This window comes from Garra rufa, unplaced genomic scaffold (assembly GCF_049309525.1).
Source record: "Garra rufa unplaced genomic scaffold, GarRuf1.0 hap1_unplaced_001, whole genome shotgun sequence".
Lineage (NCBI taxonomy): Eukaryota > Metazoa > Chordata > Actinopteri > Cypriniformes > Cyprinidae > Garra > Garra rufa.
In genome coordinates, this window is record NW_027394276.1 from 6589842 (window position 1) to 6595635 (window position 5794).

The following is a 5794-nucleotide window of genomic DNA, read 5'->3' on the forward strand; positions in this document are numbered from 1 at the left end:
CATTCCCCATCTACTCGTTTTCTCATCACATCTGCTTCAGTTCTGTGTGTTATAAATAGGTTTAGAAAGCAACGAAGAAAAAGAAGAGTGTGGGGGTTGAAGACTCACTCGAAACAATGATCAAAGCGAGAAAACACTGAAGCAAACGAAAGCGTCAAAGAATGAAAGAAAAATACAGCTCTCCAAATGAAGTTCTCCTGTCTTTAGAGGGAAAAAAAAATGAAAGGCTTTTCTCGTTGAATTCGTCTAGCCTCTAGCCCTCACCAGACGTGAATACTGTGTGAAATTTGACATTAAACATAAAAAATAAAATAAAATAAAATGTGTTAAAGGTCTTAAATACAAAATCCTAAAGAAACATGATTAGGGTTAGGGTTAATAAGATTCACTTTTATTGTATGGAAAAGAGTGGTCAGGATATTAAAAAAAAAATAATGATAATGAAAATAAATAAATAAAATAAAATAAAATAAAATAAATATGAAGGATAAAGGTCTCAAATACAAAATCCTGAAAAAAACAAAGATAAAATAAAATAAGATAAAACAAAATAAAATAAAATGTGAAGGATAAAGGTCTCAAATACAAAATCCTGAAGAAACGTGCTTCATTTGAAATAAAATAAATAGTAAAATAAAATAAAGTAAAAGCAAATGAATGATAAAGGTCTCGAATACAAAAATGTTGAAGAAACATGCTTAAAATGATAAAATAAAATAAAATAAATTAAATATAATATTAAATAATAAAAAATGTGTTCCAAGGATGAAAAAAAAGGGTTTTCATTTATTTTTTAACAGTGGTCTCAGAGTCCTCCAGCAAATCCTTGAGCTTTAGCAGAAACTAAAAAAAAATAATAATAAATAAATAAAATGTGAAGGATAAAGGTCTCAAATATGAAATCCTGACAAAACATAGATAAACTAAACTAAAATAAAAAAATAAAATAAAATGTGAAGGATAAAGGTCTTAAATACAAAATCCTGAAGAAACGTGCTTCCTTTAAAATGAAATAAATAGTAAAATAAAATAAAGTAAAGACATATGAATGATAAAGGTCTCAAATACAAAAATGTATAAAATAAAATAAAATATAAAATAATAAAAATTGTGTTCCAAGGATGAAAAAAAAAGGGTTTTCATTTATTTTTTTAACGGTGATCTTTAACTGAGCTAAGTATTCGATTAGTGAAGAAATACTTAATTTCTGTTGTCAAGAAAATCATTTTCTGGCCAACTCTTAAAGCAATCTTGACAAAAACTGACATTCTGATCTGCACTTATCCAAACACGGATTGAAGAAGAAGCATTGGCGATTCTCAGAGTCCTTGAGTTTTAGCAGAAACCTGTAGCTGCTTGTTATTACAGAGCTTCAAGACGTCGGGTGATAGAACCCCTGATGGAGAATGTGTGTATAAGACAGCAAGAGGAAGAGTAGAATGATATGAGGGGAAGGGTCACAACTCTTACCTACCCAAAAATAGAAACCAATTATAGGTCGAAGATGGGAGTGGAAAGGGAAAACATGAAATAAGAGAAAGTAAAGACCACTGGAGGACTACAAGTGACGTGACTAAACAGAACAAATAAACAAATGGTTTTAAATGCCATTTATCAGTGAAACTAAAAGTTCTGCATTTTAGGTGTCTTTATGATGCTTGGTGATATAAGACGGCGTTTTATCACACTTGATGTCACATTATGCCTAGATAATATTTCAAATACTTATTATATTCCAGATGATTATGTGCCTGATCCAATTAAGCAACATTGCGAATATAATATTGTGCATTTAATCTGCACTTCGAGTTACTTAAAGACCACTTTATGTCATTTAGGAGTAAATAAATACATACATTTATTGTTCAGTACTTTGCAAACATCTGCAACATGGCTTAATTTATGTTGTAGGACTTCTGGTTCATATAAAAATGATTACAATAGTTGCAAACAATGTTTGGAAAACTGGTACTTTCTACTTGCACACAAGCGAAAGATATAAATAACCATCTTGAAGCAAATATCTTCTTCTTTTTTTTTTTTGTGAAGCACTATTGTCCCAGGGCTAAAAAAAATTCATAAAACATATAATTTTCTTAGATTTAGCACCCAGCCCTATCATGTCCATTAAAAGCCTCCATTTATCCTCCAGTCAGCTTGCACTGAGATTGAGAACAATCTAATATGGTTTATTTCATTTTTGTGTGTGTAGTCACAAATCACACTTTTTCTAATATTTGAAAGCTGAGATTGACAGAAATGTCATCACTCAAGGGCCGTTCACAGCTTAAAAAACGGATAGAGAGAGTGTAATTCAATTAAACCTAAGGCACGTTTATAGGTGCATTGACCTAAACCATTGAAAACACACATCAAGAAATTCAATTATCACAACCCCAAACTCATCTGACTGGTCCATTATTTCAAAACTGTGTGTCAAACATTTTAATGGTGTCTGACACACAAAAAAAAGACCTTTGTAATGATATTACCTTGGCTTTATTTTATAAATTTGCTTTCTACTCACCTGAAATTACCTGCTATTCCAAACTAAATTTAACAATGTACATTTACTTGTTTTAACTATTGCTTGATATTTAAAGGAGCATTGAATCATTATTTGCTCATACACATATAGTTTCAGAATTGTTTCAGAATGCAAAATGTTATTTTACCAAAATAACATTTTGGGATCATACAAAATGCATGTTATTGTTTATTTAGTACTGACCTGAATAAGTATTTCACATAAAAGATGTTTACATATAGTTCACAAGAGACAATAATAGTTGGATTTATAAAAATTACCCTATTCAAAAGTTTACATACTGTGTTGTTACCTGGATGATTCACAGCTGTGTTTTCCCCCTTGTTTGTCCTGAACAGTTAAACTACTTGCTGTTCTTCAGAAACATATTTGGTTTTCCAGCATTTTTGTGTATTTGAACCTTTTCCAGAAATGACATTATGACTTTGAGATCCATCTTTTCACACTGAGGACAACTGAGGGACTCATATGCAACTATTACATGAGGTTCAAACGCTCACTGATGCTCCAGAAGGAAACACATGCATTAAGAGCCAGGGGGTGAAAACTTTTGAAAGGAATGGAGATGTGTACATTTATCTTATTTTTCCTAAATATCATATATTTTTTTTTATTTAGTACTGCCCTTCAAGAAGACAAAATAAGTTAAATTTACCCTGATCTTCAAATTCAAAAAGTTTTCACCCCCCCTTAATGCATCGTGTTCCCTTCTAAAACATTAGTGAGCGTTTGAACCTTCTGTAATAGTTGCATATGAGTCTCTCAGTTGTCCTCAGTGTGAAAAGATGGATCTCAAAATCATACAGTCATTGTTGGAAAGGGATTTTTCTGAAGAACAGCGGGCAGTTTAACCGTTCAGGACAAACAAGTGACTCATGAACAACTATCACTAAACACAAAAACACAGCTGTGGATCATTCAGGTAACAACACAGTATCAAGAATCAAGTGTATGTAAACTTTTTATTTTTTTATTATTTTCTCTTTTGGACTATATGTAAATGTCTGTTATGTGAAATATCTTATTCAGGTTAGTACTAAATAAACAATAACATGCTTTTTGTATGATCCCTCTTATTTTGCTAAAATAATCAACATTTTGCAGATTCTAAAAGGGGGATGTAAACGTTTGACTTTTGACTGTACACTACCATTTAAAAGTCTGGGCATAAGAGTCTTATCTAGTGAAATGTTCAGTCATTTTCTAAAAAATATAAAAATGAATTCTTTGCCTGTGTACTTAAGATCAAAAAGGTAGAATAAAGGAGAAAAAAAAACTTTTCTACTCCAACTTCAAAATCCGACATCTGACACACGTTCGCTTTGTAAACACTGGGTCGGTACTTCCACCTATGTCACTACGTAATGTGTGGTCTAGGTAGTGCATTTGTGGTTAAAAAGTATATACATCTTTATTGTTTTTAGAAAATGACCAACCATTTCGCTAGATATTCCTTATTCCTTGTTTGGGATTGTGTAGAAACCTTTCAGGTGACGTCAGGTGATAAGAATCCAAACTCAAACGTAGTTTGGAAAACTAGTCCCGTCCAAATAGGGCTTTAGTGAGTATAAAAGACTTCTTTCAAAAAACATAAAAAATAAAAAAATCTTACCAGCTCCAAACTTTTAAACGGTACTGTACAGAACATGTGGAGGCCAATGATTGAACTTAGTCAGATCTGGCTAAATGTCAACTAATCTTAAAACGACTACTTTTATGCTAATCTTCTGTTCTTGACAGTCACAGTATAGAAAAGAGCACCTTCAAAATGACTCTAGAGAGTAGTTCACCCAAAAATTACACCACTTTGTGCACAACCAACATGCTTTCTTGCCCCAAACATCTCAGAAAGAAAGGAAGTCAGCCTCTGACACTCACTTGCTGGGTCTCAAGCTGCCGGAGTGCAGGTGGCTCTGGACAGTTTGCCACCTCCCGGACTTGCTGGTCCCTGCGCCTATGCAGCTGTCACTGCGACTGGGACCCCCCACTGCCCCCCCACCCACCTCCCCCTTCTCCAGCGATCCGCTGAAAGAGGGAAGAGAGAGATCAGGAGATATGCAAGAACAAACGACAGGAGAACGAACGATTCAGGCATAGACTGTTCAGAAGCCTTCAGGCAGAGCGACAGGAGCAGCTCGAGCCCCAGCTGTAAACCAAGCAGGTGTGACGGGCCCGTAAAGCGTGCGGGGACCGAGGTTCGGGTGCTGGGAGAGCAAGCAGGTGGGTCTGATTTACTGGGAACGTGGGCGGACAGTAACAGGAAGGCAGATGTTGTTGGAATTGCTGCATCCTATTTGTTTGCTATGTCACACACCAAAGGAAAGTGATATTGATGTATAACACCGTCCCTGCTAGGAGCCGAATAAATGGCACAGCGAGAACTTGATTAAAAGATCAATTTTTGTTGGTCTGAAAGAAATCAAAATGACGTATACTACATTGAAGCTGTTATTTCTTCTATATAGGGCTGCATGATTTGGTCTCGAGTGATTAGGCTGCAAATTCAGAATGTAGTTATGGGCATCTTTACCCGTTTATAACCACTAAAATGGCCACGTAAAACTTTTAAGACTGGCAATCCTACTATAGTAAATGCTTTTCTACCATTATCTCAATGTCAGTGAATTTAAGTAGGACTACTGGGTCCACTGAATTGTAACTATATGTAACTATATAATTATGTCCTACCGCAATTTTTATTATTTATTATTTTATTAAATAAAAAATTCAAGCCCTACAGAAAAAAAAAAGCTTAAAAAGTTAAGGTCGTTACCTAAACTAAAATAATAAAAAAATTCAAAATTTAAATAAAGTTAAAATAAGAAGCATAATGGTCTCAAATACATAATCCTGAAGAAACATGCTTAAAATAAAATAAAATAAAATAAAATAGCACTAAATGCTAAAGGTCTCAAATACAAAATCCTGAAGAAACATGCTTAAAATAAAATAAAATAAAATAAAATAAAATAAAATAAAATAAAATAAAATAAAATAAAATAAAATAAAATAAAATAAAATAAAATAAAATAGCACTAAATGCTAAAGGTCTCAAATACAAAATCCTGAAGAAACATGCTTAAAATAAAATAAAATAAAATAAAATAGCACTAAATGCTAAAGGTCTCAAATACAAAATCCTGAAGAAACATGCTTAAAATAAAATAAAATAAAATAAAATAAAATAAAATAAAATAAAATAAAATAAAATAAAATAAAATAAAATAAAATAAAATAAAATAAAAT